General features: G+C 51.5%; 2 protein-coding genes, 1 non-coding gene and 1 pseudogene across 9 annotated transcripts in view; 1 reads left to right on the forward strand and 3 right to left on the reverse strand.

Moving 5' to 3' along the window:
- The window catches only part of LOC132244733 (uncharacterized), a 42,169-nt gene that overhangs the window by 10,509 nt on the left and 4,894 nt on the right, over positions 1-26,766 (reverse strand). The window contains exons 2-4 of one of the 4 annotated variants that reach the window (XR_009456476.1): positions 19,327-19,472; positions 16,447-16,555; positions 940-1,605 (exon numbers count right to left, since the gene is read on the reverse strand). The gene's annotated coding sequence lies outside the window, so the exon portion shown is untranslated. Of the gene's footprint in view, positions 1-939; positions 1,606-16,446; positions 16,556-17,512; positions 18,920-19,326; positions 19,473-26,766 lie in introns of those variants that run through there. The other 3 variants (XM_059717098.1, XM_059717096.1, XR_009456477.1) reach the window with 3 other exon arrangements.
- Positions 6,367-6,560, reverse strand: LOC132245252 (U2 spliceosomal RNA). Its single transcript, XR_009457081.1, has one exon. It is a non-coding gene; the product is annotated as a U2 spliceosomal RNA (small nuclear RNA).
- Positions 12,164-12,272, reverse strand: LOC132245256 (U2 spliceosomal RNA; annotated as a pseudogene).
- The window catches only part of LOC132244734 (uncharacterized), a 36,414-nt gene continuing 32,130 nt past the window's right edge, over positions 22,483-26,766 (forward strand). For 3 of the 4 annotated variants that reach the window (XM_059717099.1, XM_059717100.1, XM_059717101.1), the window contains exon 1: positions 22,485-23,573. The gene's annotated coding sequence lies outside the window, so the exon portion shown is untranslated. Of the gene's footprint in view, positions 23,574-26,766 lie in introns of all 4 variants that reach the window. The other variant, XR_009456478.1, reaches the window with a different exon arrangement.

Raw genomic sequence — 26,766 nt, forward strand, 5'->3', positions numbered from 1 at the left:
GAGAAAAAGGAAATTAGTTAAGCTCTTTCTGAGTAGTAAGATACTCTTATGTTTATTAAAACCTTAGTGAAATTTGGGACAATAACCAAATACTACCTTTAAAATACTTTTTAAAAGTTATGAATTTATATTAGGGGCGCACCGATAGAGATTTCTGGGGCCGATATCGATAGCTGATATTTAAGGAGGCATATTGGCTGATACCGATCTGGTTTCCGATACAGCTACCTCCAGCTGGTTAAGTCCGGTCTGGTGGAAGGGGAAGTGGAAGGAGAAGGGGAAGGGGCGTGGCGGGGGTGCAGATCAACCCCGCCTGTGGTGAGGGAGGAGGCAGAGGGAGGTGCTGCCCAAGCAGGGTGGAGGGGACGGAGCCACAGCTTGTGATGGGGGGCCGGCTGTCACCGCTGCTTGCAACCCGGGAAGGCACCGGGGGGACATGTGCCCCCCTGGATCTGTGTGGGACGGGGCAGGCTGCAGCCAGGACCGCGTGGGGCTCTTCTCGGCAGGGGCTAGGCTTGGAGTGGGTGCCGGCAGCGCTGGGAGGATGCTGCATTCAGCCCAAATTTTGCCAGGGCTCTGCTTCCAGCGCCACCACCGCCAGCCACTCGGTGCAGCCCTGGCTCAACGCCCCACCTCCACCCACGCACCAGGAAAACCCGGGGCTGCGTTGGGCTGCTGGCAGCGGTGGCACTGGGAGCACAGCGGTGGTGAAATTTGGGGTGGATGCAGCATCCTCCCAATGCCACCGGCGCCCTCTCCGAGCCCAGCCTCCACCGAGAAGAGCTCCACGCAGCCCCGGCTGCAGCCCACCCTGCCGTGCACAGATCCAAGGGGCACCCCCTCCCCCCCGTGCCCTCCCAGAGTGCAAGTAGCAGTGGGAGCCACCTCCCCCCACCACAAGCTGCAGCTCCCCCTCTCCACCCCGCCTGGACAGCACCTGCCCCCGCCCCCTCCATCACCAGCGAGAGCCTTGATCTGCCCCCCACATGCCGCTTCCCTCCCCTTCCACCACACCGGACTTGCCAGCTGAAGGCAGCTCTCCACGCTGCCAGATGCGCTTCTTGCTTCCTGAGTGCTGTGCTGTGACTGCGCACAGCACAGGCATTTATCAGCCAAATTATCAGCCCCATTGGGCCCGATATCCGATACAGCGAATTTTCTTGGTACTGGTACCGATCCGATATGAGACCAAGGTATCAGTGCACCTCTAATTTATATGATCGCTCACAGTGCTGCTAAGTGGTGCAAATCACAAGGTCTCTTATTGTAGCTCTAGGCTTTCATATATGACTGCAAAGTTGCTAACTTTTCTTATATACAAAAAACTAGAACTCTGGGTTCCAAAATGATACCTTTTATTAGACCAACTGGAAAATGGCAAGAAAACTGTCCTTTTCTGCAGGCTTTCGGGATCAAAGTCCCTTCATTAGGCTCTGGGGAAAGTGTAGGTGGTACAAGACGGTAAAAAGTCCCCACGGGTAGGAAAGAAACTTCGTTTTTGCACAGAGGGAGCTGAAGATGGAAGGCCGTCCCTCTGGGTCCTTGTGCATGTCTTTGTGAGCTGTGCTGAGTAGCTCTTTGGTGTGTAGGAACTTTTCTTATAACCTTTCAAGTAAAAATGCGAATTAAACAGACGCTTGGCTTGCATGTTAACATCCTGTTTGTCAAAGTTGTAGTTCTTGTGCTGCTCTTTCTCCAAATTTTCCTCCTAAAGACTTTTCATAATCAGCTCTTAATTAGTACTGTGTTCCTCCGCTTTTTAGACTGAAGACCTGGCTTGGAAAATTCCAGGTCTTAGCTTCTACCTTTTTTTTTTTAACTACAGAAAAATAATGGCAATTTTTCTGTTGCAACCAACTCAGAAAAGCCAGGGCAGGTCAGAACGTCTTTAATATTGAATTCCTGCTTGAAATCTCTGACTTTACCTTATGAATATGGGGCCTACCTCGTTCACAGGGGCTTCCCCCCGACTCTGCGATGCGAGTGCAGTGGCGGTCGCCATTTTCACGGTGGCACATGGCAGGCCCCCCCACACCTCTGGCTGAGGGGCCCTGGGAGTCCCAACCCATGGCCCTCTCTCAATCTCCAGCGAGGGGCAGGGCTTCCAGGGCCCCTCAGCCAACTGGAGACGTGGGAGGGGCCTGTCATGCTCTGCAGAGAAACTCTCAGTCCAGCCTGCCCCTGCTTCCCCCCTCACTCCCCCCAGGACCAGGGTGTCGCAGGGCACCTCGGTGCCTGCTCCTAGAGAGGGGAAACTGCCAGGGAGAGAGCCCTGGCAGAGCCAGTTGAGCACAGCTGCGGGTTGCCGGAGCAACTAAGGGGAGCCAGCTGGCCAGCAGGGGGCAGGGCCTGGCCCTTATAAAGCCCAGGGCCGAAGCCAGGCTAGCAGTTCTCTGCCAGCAGCCAGAGAGGCAGGAGCTCCCGAGGCTAACAGCAAGTACCGCTCGAGCGAAGGTTAAGCCACGATGTTAAGTTATAGCCGGGCGGCTTTGGGTTGTGTTTGGAGTTACAGCCGGACGGCTTGAGTTTGCGTTTGGGTTACAGCCTAGGGGCTTGTGGTTTTGCTTTGACGTTGTGATATTACACCCGGAGGCTTGGGTGAGGCTGTAGGGGTTGGAGGAGGCCTCAATACTAGGTACCGTATAGGTACCTCATATAGGGACCCCAGAGAGTGTGGGGAGCCCTAGCGCAGGAGGGTGCATTGCCCTCATAAGAGGGCGCAGTGTCCTCATAGGGACCCCAGAGAGTGTGGGGTGCCCTAGCGCCAAGAGGGCGCATTATTTTCACAGCGCCAGTGAAGAAGGCGCAGCTTGCACGCCAGTGCGGGAGCAACTGGCGGCGAGGAGCGCGGCCAGCGGGTCGCGGGCGCGACCAGTAGGTTGCAGACGGGGGACATAGACCCCGGATCGCGTGCGGGGTACATAGACCCCAGCCCCAGAGCGAGGGGCGATTTTCATTGAGAAGCCCCGTGGGGGCACGGCGAGCCCCAAAGAGGGGGAGCGCCATATTAGGGAGCCCAGGACAGGCACAGCGGAGGCCAGCAAGGGCATCACTTGCGGGGTGCATAGACCCCAGCCCTAGAGCGGGGCCGTAGTGAGGAGCCCGAGACGGGCATAGCGAGCCCGGCCGCAGGCTAGTGCGGCAACACCCCTCAGACAGAGGCAAGGCGCTGCGGTTGCCCCCGCGACGACGGGGAGTAGCAGCGCGGTGAGCCCGTATCGGAGAGGGTACCCGTGCGGTTGGCGGGAAGGACCGGGGGCCCGCTAGGGAGTCCCTGAGCGGGACCACGCCGTCAGGGGAGGCCCAGAGTGGGCTGGACGAGAGTCCCAGTGAGAGGCTGGGTACTAGAGAAAGCCCAGAGTGGGCTAGATCATAGAGGAGGCCCGGGAAGCGGGCCTGCAGACATACCGACGTCTATTACATCTGCGAGGCTTGGGGCGTGGTATTAGGGGCTGGTAGGAGCCACGCATAGCCCATAAGGCTGGGGTGCCTAGGAAGCACCCGTTGTATCAGGAGACCCCCAGGGGGTCCGGGAGAACCGCGGGGACAGAGGTCCCGAGTAGCTGTGCCCAGGGAGTCATAGGCAGCCTCCCTATTACATTTTCCAGCAAGATGTGGCGGGCGAGAATTAGAGGGTGCCTTGGGCCGGCCTGACACGGAGCGAGGGACCTTAAGGAGGTCACGGCCCTCCGCGAGGACCCCGCCGTGACACGGGGCTTCCAGCCCGTTTTCAGCTCCCTCCGTCCCCTCCCCACAGCCCTGCTTGCTGCCAGGTTTTCAGCTTGGGCTTTTTCACAAGACGCCTACCAGAGTCATGGTTTCTGCGAAAATCTTGAATTTGGTAGACCCCTACTTCTGAATCCTATTTTCCTGTCTGCCGGCACTAAGGGTGATTGTGTGGCACCCTATGGCTGCCTTCAGAGGAGCTCAAGTCACCTTGGTGGAGAGTCACTGAATTAGAAGTTTTGGTATTTTGGCTTGCTTTAGCTATGGAGCTGTTGGGTTTCTCCCCCACAAAGTAAAGCTGGCATAATGTATTTCAGGATCGCTGCACAGTTTACCACTGAACCATATTTTTGTTTCATAGTATTCCCCCCAACTAGAAACCTGAAATGGTATAGTATACCAAGATAATTCTGATCAGGAATCAAGGACATTTTTAGTGACGATTAGGGAATATTTTTAGGCCTTGTGTTTGGGGAAAGAAAAACAGTCTATCTTATAAGATGCAGTTTTTCATTGGGACCTGAAGTGTCAGTTGTGGAAGTTTTAATTGAAATAAAATGTTAACTGCCTTAATGTCCCCTTCGTATTTGCCAGTATAAGCTGATTACCCTTCTAATTGGCTATTGCAGCACATTGGCCAGTTCACTGCCTCTAATTCTCTGTCAGTCTCCTCATCTCAGACTGTAATTTAAAACTGGAAATAACATGTTCTGAGGCTGCGGTAATGTCTAATAGTTAACTGTTCTGTATTGGGTCTAATTCCTACCTTTGTCTTTATCACAGAAGGGAATGCAGTAATTGTCCTCTTCAGCCTGCTAGTGCTTTTGTCTTGTCTGGAAAAACTGTATTAAATAGAAGTTGGTACTTTTCATGTAGCCTGCAGTGTGCTAATGAACATCTTTTGATAGTGCTAGTGGGCCTATTCCCTCTGCAGAGGACTGTATATTTTACCATGTAGAACTATTTTGCGCTTTTGTTTGCCATGGCAATAAACTTGTGATTAGTAGGAACCAGGCTTTGGTGTTCATCTTTTGAGCTTCATATTCAAATAGCAGGTATTGCAGTATGTGAAAAATGTTGATGTCTCTGGGTAAGCCTGCATGGTGCTTGAACTATTTTACTGCATTTCTTGCATCCTATAATGATCATTCCTCTTCACACCTAGTTCACAGTTTTCCTCTGTGCCTCCAAGCAGACTGTTTGCATTTACATGGAGTCGGAGGCAAGGATTTCTTGTGCTCTCTTTAGTATAGTTGGGAGAGCTGTTGGGCAAGGTTTTTTGGACTTGAGGAAAGACACTTGATGTCTGAAAGCTTATCTAACAGCTCTCGCAGCTATAGAGTTGGTCTGATGAAAGACATCACCAAAAAAATCATTGGTTCTCCTGCTGTTGGAATGATGTTGTAGCTGTGATGATCCAGGAGGTATGTGAGAGACAAGGGTTTTTGTGGGTGATATCTTGAAGGATGCATTGCATTTGAAAGCTTGACTAATCTATTCCAACCATGCCGTTGGTCTAATAAAAGATATCACCCACACCAATCCTTGCCTCTTGTACACTTCCTGGACCTCACAACTACCTTAAGTATATCGGGTTTGGGTGTGTCTGCTTACTCTTATGAAGACAAGAATGTATACCTACTAGTGTATGCTTAACTGTTAGTAATTAGTCACGTTCACTTTTGCTTTCAAGTAACAGTTCAAAAAAAAAATCAGAATGTATTAGCTGAGTGACTAGCTAAAAACAAGTCTGTTTTTTAGCTAGTCACTATGCGCCACACACCAACTACGTGGTGAGTGCATGCATAGTTTTGTCGTCGCGTGGCCTTTGAGCAGGGGAAGATGGACGGTGCAGTGGGAGGAAGGAGTGCCCTCCGTGGGCAGGGGAGATGCACAAACCCCACCTCCTGGCCAAAGGCTCATATTCAAGACTGCCCCCTACAACAGCGTGCCTGGCGCCTCATGGCTGGTGGCCATATGCAAAAGCGTTGTTCTAGTTGTTGGGTGTGAACTAGCTGTGAACAACTGAGAGGTGTTGTTGCCTGCGAAGGAGTCGAGGACAATTTAAATGGAGCCAAGCCTTTTCAGTTCCGGGTGTGGAGCCTCTCAGTTGTTCACACCCAACCACTAGAACAGTGCTTTTGGTGTGTAGCGCATAGTGCTCCAGAAGCCTCGCCTTGGTTTTGTGGCGGCCTCTGGCTCTTCCCAGGCCTTCCAGCTTTCAGTTCTGGCTCGCATCTGATCTCTGAGACGTACCGTACCGCCTGTGTTCAGTTTAGTTCGTTTTGCTTCATAACAGCGTGATGACAACATCCACAGCTTTCTGGCATCCTAAAGCCCACAATTTCTGCTGTGACAGAGGATTTCCGCTGCAACAGAGCTGTTCGCAGGGGGTCACCAAGCAGGCTGCCCCTGACACCCTCCTCAGCTGCACGCTGCTGCCCGCATTCTCCATCCAGGTACAGGCAGAGGGACCGCTTCCCTCCAGACAGACAGCCAACCCGCCCTCTTGAAAGCTTCGGACAAGTAGTAGCTCGCTTGCCAGACTACTAGGGGTCCCTGCCTAGCACCAGCCCCCCCCCAAACGTCTCTGAAGAAGCGACAAGATCTACTTTTTGACAGCAGCAAGTTCTCCCCGAGGGGAGGTGCACCGCTCCTGGAGGCACTGCAATACCAGGCCGATGCGTGGAGTGGATGGAGCAAGCTCCGAGTCCATCTCCCAATTCCAAAAATCCATTTAATATAAAGTCCTCACATCGAGGACATATCAGATATTAAACTGATAAGAACAGATTTTTTTTTTTTTTTTTTTTATTATTATTATCAAAATGTTTAATCGTCTCTCCACACCATCTCCTTTTGACAATATTTCACAGAAAAACAATATCATACATAACACAATCGTAGGGGACGCCCGTCCCCTTTCCAATCACAATTTCTCCACCGTTGTATCACTGAATCCTTTTTATACATAACCATTAATTCACTCCATGACAATACATTTTTGCTCTTTTCTCATACAGGTTCTTGGGACACTTCAAACATTTACAATACATTTCCACATTGTACACAGTCTTTTCACATAGTCTTGTATTTTCCTCCATTTTATTTGCATTTAACTTGTTTCCATCGTTCTTTATTTGTCACACACAATTCACCTTAGTTTTATCTCATTACCACTGTTTTCCCAATGTTTCATTTCCACCTTTCCCCTCTTTTCCCTAATTCCCGACGCTTTTCCTTGCCCTATTTCCCGACGCTTTCCTTTCCCTTCTTTCTCTCTTCTTCTTTTCTTTTCCCTGTCCTTACCCTATCCCGGCCGGCTGAAATAATTCCTGCCACCGAACGCCTTGCCATGCCCTACTCATCTTGCCCTTTTCTCCTTGTCCCTTTATGTAGTCTTTAATCTCGTAGTACCCTAGCTGTGTGCATTCCCTTTGTGTGAAGTATACCCCTTTCCCTACTAACAAACATCTCGTTTTCCATAATGCCACCCTCATCCCCATCAAGACCACCCGTACTTCCCATTGCCTCTCTCCTTGTTTTACCAGTCCGTACACTGCACTTTCATATGACACCCCCTGTGCCCACCCTATTGCCCTTAGAAATTTCCCTACTCTTCCCCACACCCTTCTCGCGAACGTGCACTCCCAAAAGACGTGATGCACCGTTTCTTCCTGTGTACAGCACTCCCGTGGGCACTCAGCCGATCTCACCAGCCCCCATCGGTGTAGTACTTCCCTGACTGATAACACCCGCCTCACTATGCACCACGCTATGTCTCTATGAGTCCCTTTCCACCTTGCGTCTTCTATTCCCTTCCACACCTCTCTCACCTGCTCCCATGCCAAATCCCCCACGTCTGTCAACACATCTTTCTCCCTAATTGTGTTGAAAATCATCCTAGCTTTCTGTAGTCCTTCCAGCCCCAATTTGGCCAAACCTTTTGCCCTGACGAATGCCGCCAACCTATCCACATGCTGCGATGGTTTCCCTGCCCATATCCCTGTCCACCTTTCACCAAATACCCCCCCATGCCCTCAAAACTCTGCCTCCCCAGTACTTTGCCCATTTCCCCGCTATTTCTTCCCTTTTCCGTGCTTCCCTGACTAATGCTGCCACCCCGTGCCCATATACGAACGTTTCCACCTCTGGAAAACCCCATCCCCCTAGCTCCCCTGCTTTATAAATCTCCCTACGTGCTACCTTTTCTCCCTTACTTCCCCAGAAAAACACACACAATTCCCTCTGTATCCTCCTCGCTTGCCTCCACGATGGGGGGTATACCCACCCTACAAATAGCAGGATCGGTAAGATCACTGACTTGATTAATTTTACCTTCCCTGTCTTTGACAACCCTCTCCCTCCCCATATCCCCAACACCTTTCTAACCTGCCCCCACACTTCTCCCCACGCTGTTTCCCCTTTTCCATCTTTCTCAAAGCTTATCCCTAATATTTTTAGCCCTCCCTCTACCACCTGCAACCCATATTCCTCCAGACCCTCCCAGTTCCCTATGCCCCATATCTTACTTTTCCCTTTATTTAATCTTGCTCCGGCTACCCTTCCGTACTCTTCCATATGTTCCAGCGCCCTCCTCACTGACCTCCTGTCCCTCACCAGGAATGTTACGTCATCCATATATAGCAGTGCTTTCACTTCTCCTCCTCCTGGTATCTTTATCCCTTGAATTTGGTCGTCCCGTCTTATCTTCCTTCCTACCGCCTCTATCCCACACACGAAAAGCCCTGGTGACAAAGGGCACCCCTGCCTTACCCCTACCTCTATTTTAATCTCCTCTCCCAAGTGTCCTTTTAACAGCACCCTGCTGAAAGCCCCCCGATACACTTCCCTCACCCATCCTATGTAGTTTCCCGGGAACCCCATCTTTTCCAGCACCGTGAACAGATACTCGTGCCTCACCCTATCGTACGCTTTCTCCAAATCCAGGTTTCCCACCACCATATTCCAGTTCCTATCCCTCACATACTCTATTATGTCCCTCACCACCCAGTGTGTTTGTGTTATCTTTCTCCCTTCCACCGCGCACATCTGTTCTTCCCCTATCACCTGTGCCAATACCCCCTTCATTCTTTCTGCCAGCATTCTCGTGTACAGTTTGTAGTCCACGTTTAATAACGTGATTGGCCTCCAATTTTTCAAACTCTTTTTCTCCCCCTTCTTATATAATAATACTATCACCCCTTCTGCAAACCCTTGCCCTACCTTTCCCCTTTCCATCATCTCTTTAAATACCTCCTTGACGTCTGTTCCCAACCACCCCCAAAATTTTTTGTAAAATTCCCCCGGTATCCCATCCACCCCTGGGACTTTATTCGTCTTCATTCCTTTCAGACACCCTTCTATTTCTTCTACTGTCACCTCTCTTCCCAAATCGTCCCTTTCCTCTTCCTTTAATTGTTGCATTTCTTCCTTTTCTACCCTCCTTTCTTCTTCTTCTTCCGCCTCCCCTTTACTGTACAGGTCCCTATAGAACCTTGTTACCTCTTTTAAAATCTCCTTCTGCTCCTTTACTACCTGCCCCCCTTCCGTCATTATCTCCCTCATTTCTTTCTTCCCGTTCCGAACCCTCTTTGCAAAATATCCACTCCACTCCTCTCCTTCCTCTACCCATGGTGCTCGTGCCAGAAATATTCTCTCCCTTCCTCTTTGTTCAAACCACTCTTCCACCTCCTTTCGGGCCGTCCCCAGTTCTTCTTTTACTTCTTTTCCTGCTTCTGCTTCCTTTACTAATCCTTGTACTCTTTGCTGCTTCCGTAACAAACTGCGCTGTCGCTGCTTTGCCCGTTTCCCCCCTTGCTTTTTAAACCACTCTTTGATCCTTTCCTTCACCATTACCCACCACTCCCACCTGGTTTCAAAATACCTTTTCAACGTTCTCCATCCCTTGTATTCTTCCACAAACTCCCTACATACCTTCCCCTCTTCTAGGTCCTTCAGATTCAACTTCCATACTCCCTTCCCCTGTGCTCCACCCTCCCCTTGTCCTATCTCCACTCTTAATATGTTGTGGTCTGAAATTCCCGTTTCCCTTACCTCCTTCTTTTGCACTCTCAATCCTTCTGACACAAACACAAAATCTATCCTCGATCTTTTCCTCCCCCCTGGCTCTATCCTTGTCCAAGCAGTTTCACCCTTCCAAATATCTTTTAGTCCTTCTTCCCGTGCCCATTTCCCTAGCAATTTCCCTGTTCCATCCAGTTCTCCCTCACATTCTTCCCCTACCCTATCCCCTTTTTCTATGATACAGTTAAAATCGCCCACTATGATTCGGTGCCCTCCTCCCCCACAACACACCCCCAGTTTTTTAAACAAAACCATCCTCTCTGCTTTCACCGCCGGTGCATACACGTTCCAGATTGTGACTGTCTGCCCTTCCCATTCCAGCACCATCTTCTGTACCCGTCCCTCCACCAGCACTTGCACGCTTTTAACTTGTAGCGGCATCCGCCCTTCCCTAATCAAAATTCCCACCCCCAGGTTTTTGTTCCCTCCAGCTCCCGCCCACCAAGAAGGTCCCCACCGCCACCGCTTTCTCAATCAGCTCCACTCTCTTCCCCACCCTATCCCACACTCCTGCACACACAGCACTTCTGCGTCTGTTGTTTCTAAAATCTTCTTAATGTCCTCCCATCGCTGCTTCCTCAATAGACTCCTCACATTCCACGATATTATCCTTAGTGTTTTCCTCATTTCCTTACCCGTGGTGACCTTTCCCTTACTTCCCCTTTCCCGTCCCTTCCTGCCTTGTCACCCAGTGACCCCGTCTCCCTCATGCCGGTCATGTGAGCCAGGTTAGCGATCGCGGCTGGGCTCAAATAACCCTCCGCTCCCTCGCTCCCTTCCCCCTCCCTTCCGGGCTTCATTCCTCCATTGCGGGTTCTCTTGGGTGTTTCATCCCCGCTCCTTTGTCTCCCACCCCTTTCTTCTTCTTCCCATCTCTTCCTCCCTTTTCCTCCCTTCTCCCCTTTCTTTTCTCTCTTTAGCTTTTTCTCTGTCCCACACGCTGCCTGCCCCAGCGGGATATCCTGGCTCCCGTCTGAGCATGACACATCACCCTTTGTGGCTGGTTGTGACCCTGCCCGCTTTCCCTCTTCTCTCCCGCCCTCAGGCTCTCTTTCCACCACGATTTCCATCGTGGAAGTTGTCAATCTGTCCAGCTCCTTCAACATTTCTAACCCTGTCTCCAATTCCAAACCTTCCCCTGCCTCTGTTTCCTCACACACCGATTCTTCCCGGCTCTCCGAGACCTCATTAGCAGACATTGCTGACTCATTGTCTGCCTCCATCTCGCTCTCTTGTGCTTCTTTTTCCTCCTCCCTTCTTTCCTCCTGGTTTTTCGCCCTATTCGCATAGGAGTAGGGACACGCCCTATATGTGTGCCCCTCTTCCCCACATGTGATACATTTTATTTGTTTTTTGCACTCACTCGCCCTGTGTCCCATCTCCCCACATTTAAAGCACCTGGTTAGTGAGCAAAACGCTGCAATGTGCCCCCCTTTCCCACATCTACTACACAGCCGTGGCTGCCCGAAATAACTCACATAGCCCCTGTGGGGCCCTATGTAAAAGTTGGGAGCGATATGCTTTACCCCTCCGAAATGGGGGTCCTCCATTAGTCTCACTCTCGCTCTCCAGGACCCTGTCCAGATCTTATACTTATCCAGTACTCTCTCCACCCACATCACACTCTGTACTTGTCTCTCCACCCATCTCTCCACGTCCTCTTTTTCCAACTTATCATTAAACATTCTCAAAAAGAGGACTCGCTCTCTCTCTCTCTCTCCTGTTTCGAACCGTAGCCCTTTTAATTTACCTTCTTTCGTTAGCTTCCCTTGCCTTTCCCAAAACTTCTCATAAGCTTTCCTGTTCCAAAAAGTTAACCCCCACACTTTATAATTTTCATGCGCGATCACAACACTCAGATCCCGCGGGTTTAAGCCAATGTCTCTAAACAACACTTTTTCCATAAACTCAGTCCTCGTGAGCCGAGTTGCTCCTTCAAAGCCCTCCTTCAGTAGAAAAACTTTTGCTCGTAGTTTCACTTGCCTTTGGGGGTCTTCCTTGCTCCACCATGGCTCCTGCTGCTCATCCTCTGACTCAGCCGCTCTCCTCTTCTCCTCCGATGTCTCTCCTCCACCTATCGTCGCCTGCTCCCGGTGATTCCCTTTCTCATCTGCCGCCAGCTCTCGCTCCTTCCAGCTGCTCTCGTCCTGCTTCCGCTTCCGTCCCGCCACCACGGTCGTCCACATGCTCTGCTCCCTTTCGATCAGCTCGCCATTCTCCCACACCATCTCCGTTTGAGGCTCCATGGCTCCTCTCTCGATCTGCTCCACTGTCGCCTGCTGCTCTGCTCTCATCTGCTTCGCAGCACCACTGCTGTCGCTACTTGATCTCCATTTTCCTCCTGGGGCTGGGAGGCTCGGCCCAGCTGCCACTGCTTCACTTCTGCCGCCGCCGCGGCAGGAGCCTCACCAAGAGACCAGATACTACACTTGATCTTAGCCAAAAGGCCGAGAAGCGATACCCTGAGCCCCGTGGAAACCTCGGGGCCCCCACGGGCAGCCTCCCCAAACACACCGCAAGCTGCCATGGAGGCCCCTCCGCTCACAAGCGTCACCTGCAGCTTCTGGCGCCACAAACCCACACGGAAAAGTCCTTCCGCAATATCTCGTGCCCAACAGGCCCGAAGCGCCCCCCTCCCACCCCCCCCCATAGCCCAAAGGCCCCCCCATTCATGCCCTCTCAACACTGCCCTGCCTCTCGCCTCTTCCTCGCTGGCCATGAGATGAGAGATGATTTGCTCAAAGCCCGAGCGAGCGCGATGACGACAGCGTCTCGCTTTAACCCTCTCCTGTTTCGCGGGGCGTTCCTCCAGCCCTGCTCTTGCCAGCAGCAGCAACCCCCTGAGCAGACACGGGTACACTGGGAGCCCTTGTCAAAGGGGCAGGGATCAAAAGGGCAGCTGCTGATCCCTGAGGGGGAACAGGCTCTAATCCCTGAGGGGCAATGCGCTTCACTGGTCGGTGCCACCGTGCTTAGTGGATGTTCGTCACATTCATGCATCAGTGTGAATGTACTTCAGTTGTGGTTGAACACCCTTCATCACTGAGTGTGAGCCCACCCGGTTGTATTCGAACAGGAACACCCTTAATTGTTGCCTGTGAGAGTGTGAATGTCTGCAGTTGTGCTTGAACACCCGTTAATCACTGAGTGTGAGCCCACCCACTGGTATTTGAACAGGAACACCCTTAATTGTTGCCTGTGAGAGTGTGATTGTGCTTCAGTTGTGCTTGAACTCCCGTTAATCACTGAGTGTGAGCCCACCCGGTTGTATTTGAACAGGAACACCCTTAATTGTTGCCTGTGAGAGTGTGATGGTGCTTCAGTTGTGCTTGAACACCCGTTAATCACTGAGTGCGAGCCCACCCACCGGTATTTGAACAGGAACACCTTTAATCGTTGCCTGTGAAGGAGCTGCGGGCGACTGAAACAGACAGAGCAAAACTTTTCTTTCCAGTTTCGGCTGCGGCGCCTCTCCTTTGCTTCGTCTTAGTTGTTCTCAGCTAGCTTACAGCTAACAACAAGAACAGGGTTGCAAGTGATTGCGCTTCTCTGTTTCTGTGCACACACTGTGCGATTAAGTGCACTTGCACGCAACAGGGATGTCCACTGACACACAATTTGTGTCAGTGGACATCCCTGTTGCGTGCAAATGCACTTAATCGCACAGAGCGAGCGCTGAGCGAACACGCTTAACAGTTGTGCAGGCACGAGCCGAGAACAACTTGAAGGTGGCAGCTCCGTTCCAGTTTGGGGCGCGGAGCCTCTGCTTTGCCTCATTTGAGGCGTTCTCAGCATGCTCACACCCCACCGTCCCGACGGAGCTGCTGCTCCCCTTTGGAAAAGGCCCCTTGTCTCTCGGCTGTCACGAGCAGCCTCTGGGCCCAGCAACCTGGGGAGAAATCCCTCTCGCAACACCGCCCTCGGCACTGGCGTCTCCCTCGCTCGTGTATCCCAAAGATTCCTACCCCCTCAACGCTTCCCCGCCTCTCGCCTCCTGGCTGGCTGCGTGAGGAGAAGAGACGAGACGGAGACAGAGACACGGAGGATCTGAATGAAGGCAGCGCAACGCCCCAACGTGATGACGACATCCTGACTTGAACCCTCCCCTGGCAAGGGGACGTGCCTCTGGCCGCCCGCCCTCTCCTCTGCCCGGCCCTACTTCCTCCAGGAGCACGCGCGACTCGAGCAAGGGACCGACCCCACACAGGGACCCTGCGCTTGCTGGAAGGCGGTGTCAACAAAGTGCACGTTAAATACACGGCTGAAACTGACAGTCAGAAGTCTTCAACAGAACGCGAGCCTGTCAGTCTCCCTGTATGCTGCAAATACCGTAGCATTGCCAGCACGGTAAGCGGGGCCCGTGAAATGCTCAGCGCTGTCGGCGATAACACCAGTTCAGAAACTGACTTTTGGGGGCCTCGAAGCTTCGCAGAACTCGTCAGTTCAGGACCTGCCAGCAAACGTCACAACCACAGCAACAAAAATAACAACAGTTCATAGATTCATAGATGTTCGGGTCGGAAGGGACCTCAATAGATCGAGTCCAACCCCCTGCATAGGCAGGAAAGCGTGCTGGGTTCAGATGACCCCAGCTAGATGCCCATCTAACCTCCTCTTGAAGACCCCCAGGGTAGGGGAGAGCACCACCTCCCTTGGGAGCCCGTTCCAGACCTTGGCCACTCGAACTGTGAAGAAATTCTTCCTAATGTCCAATCTAAATCTGCTCTCTGCTACCTTGTGGCCATTGTTTCTTGTAACCCCTGGGGGCGCCTTGGTGAATAAATCCTCACCAATTCCCTTCTGTGCCCCCGTGGTGAACTTATAGGCAGCCACAAGGTCGCCTCTCAACCTTCTCTTGCAGAGGCTGAAAAGGTCCAGGTTCTCTAGTCTCTCCTCGTAGGGCTTGGTCCGCAAGCCCTTAACCATACGAGTGGCCCATCTCTGGACTCTCCAGGTTATCCGCATCCCTCTTGAAGTGTGGCGCCCAGAATTGCACGCAGTACTCCAACTGCGGTCTGACCAGCGCCCGATAGAGGGGAAGTATCACCTCCTTGGACCTATTCGTCATGCATCTGCTGATGCACGATAAAGTGCCATTGGCTTTTCTGATGGCTCCGTCACACTGCCGACTCATGTTCATCTTGGAGTCTACTAGGACTCCGAGATCCCTTTCCGCTTCCGTGCCACCAAGCAGGTCATTTCCCAGGCAGTAGGTATGCTGGAGATTTTTCCTCCCTAGGCGCAGCACTTTGCATTTCCCCTTGTTGAACTGCATTCTGTTGTTTTCTGCCCATTTGTCCAACCTGTCCAGGTCTGCTTGTAGTTGTTCCCTGCCCTCCGGCGTGTCCACTCCTCCCCACAGTTTTGTGTTATCTGCAAACTTGGACAGAGTACACTTCACTCCCTCGTCCAAGTCGCTGATGAAGACATTGAAGAGTAATTTAATTCCAACCATGCAGTTGGTCCAGTAAAAGTCACCACACCCAAAAAATCCTTGCCTTTTGCATACTTCCTGGATCATCACAGCTAAAACACCACTCTTAACAAAGAGTGCTCAACCTTTTTGTCTGGTGAGACGGATGGACAGTGCCCAATCCATATGCAAGCAGTACGCAGGTATCATAGCTCCACAGGCTGCAATTGGCTCAAGGACCAGAGGTTGAGCACCCGTGCTCTAACGCTATCATCAAAACGCTATAACAATATTATGCTTGCAAGCATTGAATCCGAACACTTACAGCAGGGCTAGCAGGAAGATTCTAGCTATCCCACGCTGCCTGACTCCCAGGAAAGCTCACTAGCAAAGAATCCACCTCTTCCCCTCCACCCCCGATCTCTCCCAACGTCATCTTCTTCCGAGCTAGCCCTTAATTCCACACACATCTAGCTTGTCATTCCCCATACACATAACCTTCATTCCAGCCTGCCTGCAAGTCACTGCTTTGGGTGACTGGAGGTAGCAGGCACACGTGTCTCTGCACACACATCCACATGGCCTGCATGCACCCAGGCAGGGTCCTGGGAGAAGCACCAATAGCTGGATGCAGTTAAGTGTATGATCAGTGGGGGTTGGAGGTCCGGGACTTGGGGACTCTCTCTCTCTCAATCTGTGTGTGTGTGTGTGTGTGTGTGGGGGGCAGGGGGGATGGGTACCTGCCAGATATGGGGGAAGATAGCCGGGCGCCGAGGCTGCATCAGGGCAGGGGGGACGGGAGGGGTAGGCGCCTGCCCCTTCAGCAAGAGAGGGAGGCATCGGGGGAGCTGCATAGCTGGGCTGGTGGCACTTGAGCTGGTGCTCATACTTGTACGGGCACAGCAACTGGGAGACGCTGCTGGGGGACGGGCTGGAAGGACCGCGACCAGGCTGCCTGGTGAGGCATGGCAGCCCCAGACCAGGGCAGGGGGGGCTGCCACAGCGGACTCTCTCCGCTGAAATCCGCATGAACTGCGGGACTTTGGCCCGGATGGCACAGGGGCAGCTGGGGGCTCCCTTTAGCAGGGCTGGGGGAAAGCAGGTCAGCACTGGCCACTGATCTTCATAAATAGGTCCCGGTACAAAAAAAGTTGAGAACCGCTGTCCTAGACCTCCCACCTCTTTAACGGGTATTTATTTCCTTGCCATTGTACACCCACCTTTTCTCTTACATTAGCATATCACTTCATCCTGCCAACTGAAGCATTTGGATTGTCTGTCTGGCTGCCTCTCTCAAGTCATACATTCCTGAAACTGTCCTGCTTGAACCTGAGATGATAAAATAACACACTACCTATTACTTTACAGTTCTTAATTCCTAGATGTTTAATTTTTTTTTAAGTTACAGGAATCAAATATTCAAATAAGTTAAGAGCTATGATGCTATGCGATTGCCAGGTCAAGGTTAAGTGCAGTTTTAGTAAAAACAAAACCCTTCTTTCTCTAAATCAAATTTGCTTAGTACATAAGGGAACAGGTGGAAGAAATGGGGTGTTTTTTTTCATCCCAGACCTACACACTGCTCCTGAATTTAAAAGCCAAACTGACCTCTTGCCTATTTATACATCATGACAGGTGGTAAAAGAAGATATTCTTACAGAATCGTTTTTCAGATTTTGTTCTCTTCAATCACTTCCTCAAAGTCCACCCCCCCCCCCCCCCCCCCCCCGTGTTTTTCCTTTTTGGTCCAAATCCTCCAACCAAGAGAGAGAGAGAGAGAGAGAGAGAACGGTCCCAAGGCTTAAAATTGTAATTTATCAGCATGAAGCTCATGTGTGTTTGCACAACCACCAGTGCAATCAGTGGGCTAATGCGGCCTACAAACTGTTCCAAAATAAAACTAAGCTGTAAAAACTCCAATATCCCATGCTGTATCTATTAAGTCTCATTTCCTTTGTTTGGTTTACTCTAGCTAAGCAAATGAAGTCATAATACTAGACTGATTAGCTGCTTTAAAGGTAAGACCTGCCTTAGCTTTGCTGTGTATTTGTAAAACTACAGTTTCACACCCCACTTCTGCAAATGATTATGCATACATTTAGCCTCATGCGCTAATAGTCCTACTGAGTTTAACAGCTCATTTGTTGAAAACTATGCACACACAGACTTGGCCTTCGAATACAAATGGAGCTTTTTCAGACTATATCTTTTCAGGATAAGAAGTAACAAACAGGCCATAGTGACAAATGCAGTTGCGTCGACATAAACGGGAATTTTCATTTCATCTACACGCACCCTAAGTCTTTATTTGCATTTGTACAGCATCTGCTACAACAGAACTTTAGTCAGGATAGTCACCTCTCCTCATCGAAGGACATACAAATAATTAACACAGTAATCATCTATCATGGTTATCTAGTATACAGAATATGTAGCAGGGCACTGGGATGTGCCTGATCCTTTAGGAGAGCAAGCAGCCTGAGAGGCTGCTTTTAGGGGGCAGGGGGGAGCTAATGAGGGCCTCACCTGGCTGGAAGAGGGCTCAGGCTGGAGCTATATGAGCCCAGAGTCTGCACCAGTCTGTTCGTTTCTCCCCAGCTACTGCACAGTGCAGAACTCCTGGCTCCAGGGTCCCTGAAGGGAACTGGATTTTGGCTGAACAACTCTACAGGTCTGGAAACAGAGGCAAGTTCCTTGGACTGAGGAAGACTGGGTTTACAGGCAAGTGGTCTTTATGTTACACCTCTAAAGACTGAGGTGTCTGCCAGACGGCGGTGATGTTTCTTATTGATTTATGTTTAGCCTTGAACCCTGGGGGTACAGACTCAAGGCTTGCTTAGAGAGCCAGTATCCCAGGAGCCCTCACGCTGAGGGTGGGACCCAGGGAGGGGTCCCAGAACTGAAAAAAGGCCGAGACCCAGATCACGAGGTCCAAGAGGCCCAGAGCCACCTGTGTCCAGGGCTGGGCGGGGGAGGGGTCTGAGAGCTCAAGGGGCCAGAGTGTATAAGGAGGAAAATCAAAGGGAGAACATCTCTGAGGCTTAGGGCGTGGAGTAGGGGAGGAAAAGGAACCACACAGTTTGCCCTTAAGGCTAGGTCCCTGTAGGGCACCTGTAGTCAGGCCGAGAGGAACCTACCAAGGTTGGATGTCTGGACAGAGGCCAATGGGGCCTCAGACCCAGTGGAAATTTACTGGATTCGGGCTCGCTCTAAGGCCTGCTGGCAGCCTCCTTGAATCAACCTGTACTATTAAGAGCGAGGCACGGCTGGTGAACCATGAAGAGAGAGTGACATTAGAGCTGGAGCCAGGCAGGAGCAGCAAGGCCGCCAGGGGTGTCATGGCAGCCCCTGTGGCTGTGAGCCTGTCACAGAGTACTTCTATTTTTTCCTTTGAAAGGAAAATATAAATTAGTGATAAAATTATGATCACATAATCTGTGATTCCATGACTTGTTTGTTTAAAATTGGTTTAATGGACCACCGATAGTACAGTGCAGCCCCAACAGTTTTACACGGCAGGCCAGACTGTCAGTGGCCAGTACATTCATGGGCTGGATCCAGGTGTTCCTGCTCTGGCACGTGGGTGGGCACCATCTGGCCAGGTGGGGGACAAACTGGCTTCAACACAGCCCTGATGGGGAAAGGAGCTTGACCCATCCTTGTGAAGAGGGAAAGAAGGCTAGCCAGGTGACCCTGTAGGGAGGGAAAGAGTGCATGGCCTGGCCCAACCCGGCCCTGCAGGAAAGGAAGGGGACACGGTCCAACCCTGATCCCAAAGTGGGGGAACGTGGCCCAGGCCCACGGGGGAAAGAGGCATAGCTTGGCTCAGACCAGCCATGCAGGTATTGGGGCTTGGGGATTTGGCAGGGGAAAGTGGGGGGGAGGCTGTGTTCATGGCCACCACTCGCTTGCTGCCAATTCCCCAGACCCATGGGGAGCCCCACAAGCCATGGGGCTGCATTTGGCCCCGGGGCTGGAAATTGAGCAACCCTTGTCTAGTAGATGCATAATACAGCAATTTATATTTGCTTACAGAGATAATTAATAAAACATAAATAAGAATGAAATGTTAGTTAAAATCTCAAAAGATTAAGAAATACCTGTCAGCATTTTCATTTTTACACTCAGCCTTGTATGGATAGCCATTTTAATAATATAACGTGAGGTGTCGTCTTCAAAAGATCCTGCCTGTTTGAAAATATGCACAAGTGGAGCAGCTGGAAATGCTTCACAACAAGTTGTAGCGCTGAAAGAAGAAGAAAAAACAGTTAATTTCTCAATTAGTGAATCAGTTCACATTTTGGACTCTAAAAATACCCACGGTTAGTTCTGTAGACAATACATTTAGAAATCCTTTCCAAGAGTTACAAAAGTTCCATGTCCAATACAAATCACCATTTCCAAAGATATTAACAGAGCCAACAAACAGTCTTCAAAGCAACCTTGAAAACAGCACAAGAAAAGCTGGAAAGTAGGGTTTGATGCTTTTCCACCACAAATCATACTAGCCTATCTTCAAAAAGGCCAAAAGGTTCCCAAACAGTTACGACTTTTATTCCCTACCAGCCTTTACTAGACCTGAACTAGCAGCTTAAAAGTCAAAACTTTTCATTCTATTTTTAAGCCGTCTTGTTTTTTGTTTTTAATCTATTTTTAATCTTTCTTGTTTCCCCAAGAAAAGCCATTTTAAGGATCCAATCCAATTGACACTGAGATGAATGGGAGTCTTTTCATTGACTTTGCTTTGGGCTTGATTCAGTACTCTGTATTCATAGTGGATGATTTCCTCTTTGGAACCCCACCCCCCACTCCACAAGGGAAATCACCTACCACTTATGATACCACGTACCAATGTAAAAGCAGAGACTCGCCAAAACAAAAGCAAAACACCCAACCTCCATCAATCAGTGTTAAAACAAAACAGAAACACATTTCTAAGTATGTGAATCAGGAAGAAGAGGGGCTTTTTCCAGCATTGAGGAAATCAGGACTGTTAGTCTTAACTTTACACAGAAGAGCAATTTTTAAAATCTCCCATACTAAATCCTAAGATTAATGTAAAAAGATGATACTATCTCACCAGAGGAAAGCGTTTAGACAGGTGAGAAACAGAATCTAGTATTCATGGAAGGGTAATTATTGGTTTGGCTAGACACTTTTGCTTCTATTTGCTCTAATATAATTTCCCAACCTTAAAATACATTGTACTTTCTCTTTGGGTGTGCATCATACAGTATTTCATGACAATACTTTACCCATTTAAAGGTAAAAATCCCAGTGATACAACATTCAGATTGGAAGACTTAAAATTATAGCAAAAACTGGAATAAATATCCCCCACCACAATTCTGCCTAGATAAGTCTTTTGGTTTCTATTTAACAAAAGAAGATTGACAAATATAATTCTTCCTACACGTTCAAGTTCACAGGAACACAATGATTCATATACACTACAGTACTAAAATAACTGCCTTACTGGACTCATTTTTGGCATCTAAACCTATTACTTATGTTCACCTGGAAATGTTAAAAGCCTTGGTGGGGTGATGTAGTTGGGGGTAGTCCTGCTTCAAGCAGGGCATTAGACTAGGTGACCTCCTGGGGTCCCTTCCAACCCTAGTTTTCAATAATTCTGTTTAGCTTTGAAGCACGGAAAGTTTCATTCAAGAAGTGAGACTTTCTAGTCAAGATTTTTCCCCTCCCCCCAAAATGCAGGAGCATGTGAAATCAGATTTTACTGTAAGTATTTTTAAAGCATAATTATAACTGCTATTGCTAAATGAATAGATCCTACTAGAAAGGTAAGCCAAGCAACTTCCTATGTCAGGGAGCAGATATGTAGTAAATTAACTGAGATCAAAGTGGTTCCGTAACTTCATCAAGCACTTTCTCCTTTCTTTTCCTATGTGCATGCATGACTATGCAAAGGGCGTGGGAAATAATGTTTCAGGCCTCACCTAGCCAGATATTGTGCCTATTTAATTAAAATTGGTTTTAAAAAGTTATCAACACAAGCTACACCAAGAAAACCACCTGTGAATTGGTGTGCACTAGCTTGAATTGACCAGATTGAGTAAACCAGAGGTAAACTGGTTCAATTTTTTGTGTAAGCAAAGCCAGAGGCATAACCAGGAACTTTAGTGCCCTGGGGAAGACGGCGCAGAGCGCTGGAGAGGGAAGTGAGGAGTGTCAAGCGCTGGAGAAACAAGGAGACAATTCCAGTCCTACTTAATGTCTTCACTGGAGCATTTCTGAAATCAGTCCCCATTAACAGGCATGAAAAATATATCCAGTTCTGTCTGGATCTATATATCTGTCCCCCGCACACCCTGCTCTGGGAATCGAGCGCTCAGATCCACCCGGTGCTCGCCTCACGCTCACTCACTCGATATGTGAGCCCATGCAGCCACATACATGCGTGTACATGTGTGTGTATGTACATGCATGCTCACGCATCTGCATGTGTAGGTGTATACACACAGTGCACCTGTAGCATATAGGGTACAGTGTGCGTGCATGTGCATACTGTGTGTGCAGTGTGCCGTGTGTGTGTGTGTGTGTGTATGTGTGCACGTGCAGGTGTGTGCAAACAGGCAGAAGTGTATGTGCACTGCCACACGCACTCTTTCCATGTATGTATACCGACATGCACACACGTGCACATACGTGTGCAAGTGTATATGTGGATCTCCACACCCCGGCCTCCCCCGTACAAACACCCGTGGGCAATCCCTCGCAGCCGAGGACGACCCTCTCTCACGAGGCCAGTCCCGGGTGCGGACTCTAGCGCAGCCGGGGCGCGTGTCTGCGCGGGGGGCGGGCGGCTCTGGAGTGCGCACCCGGACACAACGCCTGCTCCTGCCCCTCCGGCTCCCCCGCTCCGGCGCCTGTGCAGAGACCCGGCCTCCACCGGGCCGGGGCCGGCGCTGCCCCAGCGCTCGTGTCGGTGCCGCCGCAGGGTGTCGAAGCGGGCCTGACACGCTTCTTCCACCCTCCTCCTCCTCCTCCTCCTCCGCCTGCTGCTGCCGAGCGCGCGTGCGCGCGACACCCCCCCCCCCCCCCCCCGCCCTGCCGCGTGTCCCGGCTCCGGCCCGCGGGGCGACGGACGCAGTCCCGGCCCCACCGCCAGCGGGGCGGGGCTGGGCGTGGGCACGTGACTACCGCCTCCGCTCCTGCCGCCTAGCCTGCGCTGCACTGCGCACGCGCCAACCCCCTGCTCCTCCCCCGCCGTTGTGACGCACGAGCTCCCCATTGGCCGCGGCTGCTCGGACCCCTGCGTGCAACCGCGATGGCGCCCTTGAGTGGCGGGGGCGGCGGTGCGGGACGCTGCTCGGCTCCGTGTCGCTGCGGGCTGTGATGGGCGTTGCCCCCCCCTCCCCCACCCCGGCAGTGCGGGCGAGCGGCGGCCGGCAGGGCTTGTGCGGCGTTTGAGCCGGGCGGGGCGGGGCGGGGCGCGCAGAGACGGGCTCCTCACTCGGCGTGCTTGGTGCGGATGAAGGCTGGCCAGTAGGACTTGGGATTCTTGGCTATCAACTCCGTTCGTGTCTGCAAGGGGCGCTTTAAAAACCTCCAAGTCGGTGTCCTGTTTTGCACACTTGGCTTCTGCCATCGATGCTGGCATTTTACTTCCAAGCCAGTGGGTTTGGCACACTTGCTGTCAGGCTTTGTCACTTCCGTTTAGAGGAGTAGCAATAGTCCGGTTTTCTGACGGGTTCGAATAGATTTGAGATGTAAGTTTTGACTTCGTAGCTTTAAGCGTGCACACTTCTGAAACCCCTTCGTTTCCTTTCAGTGATTAAAACGCAGGGTCTCTGGATAAGCGTGGGGGGGCAGGAGTAGTTGTAGGACCAGGGTTGCCAGAGGGGTGCCCGTCCCCGTGCTGGGTAGGAGAGGACAGGGCACAGGGGATTGCAAAGCTGGCCCGCAGGCTCTACAAATATCCCATGTAGGTTTCTTTCATTTCAGCCTTGCCTCAGACTGCGGGGTGAGAGATCCTGTGTGTTAGACTATAGCAGGGCTTCGGTAGTCTTCCCCCGTGGCTGCTGCGGAGTACGAAGCTCTTGCAGCACAATGACACCGAGACACGGGCAGCAAGTCACAAAGAGACCTCTCTGACCTTGCAAAGACACGCATGCCCGAACAGTTCAGCGGGGGCCACTTTCCCGCGTTTTGTTTTGCCCCCTGTGAGGAGCAAAAGCACTGCTGTCTCTGGGATCCCGCTTGGTGGTTTATTCTGTCTATTCTGCACGAAAGGAGCCGTCACTGAATGTTTTCAGCTAAAATGTATTGTACTCTTACAAGCGTAATAAAATATGGACATACATGGCTGCGGAGACTGTTATTGTAGGTAAGTGGTTGTGATTTACTTGGATGTCACAAATAGCCTCTCAGGAAGGACGGCGGGGCCACAGCACAAGGTGGTGCGTTCTGTCCTGTCCAAGTGTTTCCCTTTGTACAAGTAGATGGTAAAAGGATTGTGACTTGAGCTGAGACGTAATCCATTCTGGTCCTCTGTCAAGTCATCCATAAATCCGAATTTATGAAGTCAAAAGATAAATATTGCCTGAAACAATCAAACTAGGTAATACATATTTTTGAATATTCATCAGACATACCAGTTTCAGTGGCCAGGGATTAAGGCTGCTGACACATGTTCGTGTACATGTTAATCACACCATAAATAGGAACAGCCCCAGAGCCCCTCGCACTGTGCCATGTCTGGGGAGCCACTGCTCTGTTGTGGGAGCGAGGGGGCAAGTCTGGGAGCCCTGCCAAGGGGTGAAGCTTTCACAGCACAGGCCTGATGGGAAGCCCCTTGTCCTGTCTCCCTGGGAGCCTGGTCCTGCATCCAGGTTTGTATCTCCTCTCCTCCCCTCCCCTCCCCTCCCAGTGCTCTGGACCTGCACAGAGCGAGTCGGGGCACTCAGAGCCCAGGGCTCTCCTCTGAGCCTCCAGCCCAATGCACTGGTGAGGGCCCTTCGTGCTCCCTGCGAACCATGCACTGATCTCAGCAGCTGCAGCAACCAGAGGACCCGAGATGAACAGTGCTGCATGGACCCCGTGTCTTTGCTGTCCCCATGTCATTCTAGTTGTGACCACACAGTAAGGGCAATAATTATTACTAGGGATTTAATGGAAATAGAATTACATGGGCTCCTGTAATCATAAAAAGTAGGGCTGGAAGGCACCTCAGAAGGTCTCATCTAGTCCAAGCCCCTGCTTTGTATTGTTATGCGAGAGACAAATCAATGTCTGAAAAATCACATCAAAATCAATATATCCAACATACAGACAAATATCCAAATATATCCAATAGATTCAAAATTGCATAAAGATCAATATAACCAGGAAAGTTATCAACCAAAAACATTCTTTCTTCTCCCTATGCCCCTGGACCACAGCTACAGCATCCCTCCACCGCCACCATTACATATGACATCTTAATGAAATTAAGTGTAAAAAATTCTGTCAAACTTCAGCCCCAGCCCCGTGGTCCTGCCCCAGCGTGCTCCAGCCCTCGACAGACCACGGGCTACCCTGCATCCACTCTACAGGCTGATCCTGGCTGTCATAGTACAGGTGCATGTATGGAGCGAACGAGGACTGCAACCACCGCACCTCCATGCTCTCAGCGCTCATCTCAGGGGAGAGGCAGCAAGGAAGGACTGCAACTTATCCCACCGAGGCAACAAGTGGCCTGTCCAGTCCAATCACTCTGAACTGGGCTGGGGAAGAGTGCAAGACCAGAGGGAAGTGAAACTGGAACAAAGTCGTGAACAGTGTCAATGCAACTTCAGCCGCACCAGACCATAAAGGTGGATTGTAACAGGGGGCCTCCTCAGGGCCACTTTCCCTGCGGCCTGCCCACCTGTTCTTGGGCCAACTGCCCGCGTTCTCGCCCACCATGCCTTGATGTTAATTAATAGAGATGCTAATAAGTGGGAGGCTGTCCATTTTCTGCCCTGGTGCCAGGGTCCACTATCTGCGGCTCCTTTCCTCCCCTACACCACAGCCCAAGCCTCGCAGATGGCATCTCGGTGTTCTTATCATCACCGGCCCCACAATCCTTCTATCAGGACCCCTCCAAGATCCCTCCATTCAGGCAGCCTACCTCACCTTCATTCAGCTATCTAGCTCCCTGAAACTATTTTCCCCCTTGGGTGTGGTCCCCCCAGGACCCTTGGCTACCAGCCCTGGCCCACCTCCAGGCCAGTCGGGATCCCAGGCCCTCAGCTCCTGGGCGTCCCTCACGGTGGGCCCCTGGCCCTTTTGACTGTCCTGGTCCTGGCACCAGCATGGGCCAGTTGAGGGTACTCTCTTGATCAGGTCAGAGTCTCTAGTCCTGCTCTCTCCCCTGGGTCTGCCATCTGGGCCCTACAAACAAAGGGGTTACCTACCCAGTGGTGGGGGCTAGGGGTTAAGGCGCCCTGACCCGCCTTTCACCGGGGTGGTAACTTGCCTGGCATTTCCTGGGGGCTCCTGCACCACTGGGAGCCCCACCAGGCCACCCGCTCCTGGCAGGGTGCAGTTCTAGGTCGTGCTCAAGACCAGGAGCCTCCTAGCCATCCCCTGCAGCTCCTCCCTTTCCTCCAGATGATAGCAGCAGCTCTCCAGCCAGGCACAGCAGAACTGCCCTGTTTATATGGGCAACCCTAAGCCTAAATGGCTGCCCTCATTAGGCACCTGGCAGCTGCCAGCTCCAGGCCCTTAAAGTCACAGGCAGACGCAGTGCCCTGCCACATGGACACAGGCAAACATGTATGCAGAGCAGCCTGGCTGGAGCAGGCAGAGGACAGCATGGCCTCCCTCGACCTCCCTCTGCAGTGGGTCAGCTCTCTGGCCCTGGGGCCCAACAGTGACAAAGAAGGGACAGGCCACTGCACAGGCATGGACAGGACGGGGCAGATATGTGTTGGAGGAGGAACAGGCCTGTGTCTTCCAGTCGCACCTCAGCCCACAGGGTTCAGGGAAGAGTCTCAGGCCCTGCCTGCTGGCTACATTTCACTATGCACCCATATCACGGGTGCCGACATGGCTGAGCAGCACGGAGATAGCCAGAGGGCTGGATGAGCGTGGGTAACTCCTCCGTGACCTCTCAGGTCCAGGCTCCAGGGAAGCAGCAGAGCTCCTGAGACAACAGGTCAGGCTGGCAGACGGATGCCTCCTTCCCCTAGAGGAGAGAGTCTCCAGCCACCCCCACCCTTCAGTTCCTCTTGGTGGCAGCGGTCTCGACCCTCCCTCTCTTGGAAAGGCTTGGCCTGGCCTCTGCCACCGATGGAACATGCTCCTCCTCTGCTGCTGGGGCTTCATGTCTCTTCTCCAGGCAAACCGCTGCAGGTGGGCGTGAATATTTCTCCTTGCTGCAAGAGGTCACAAGCTTTCAGCTTCTACCTTCCTTGGCGTTCAAGTCCTCGTCCTTCTCTAGTGCCGCCCTTGGCAGTCGTTTCCCCACAGTAGAAGTATCCTCAAGCATCAAACTGATGAAGTTGTCGTGGTGGAGGATGCTTTGGAGCCTTGCCACCTCCTCCTGTAGCTCTCTT

This window comes from Alligator mississippiensis, chromosome 14 (assembly GCF_030867095.1).
Source record: "Alligator mississippiensis isolate rAllMis1 chromosome 14, rAllMis1, whole genome shotgun sequence".
Taxonomy (NCBI): Eukaryota; Metazoa; Chordata; order Crocodylia; family Alligatoridae; genus Alligator; species Alligator mississippiensis.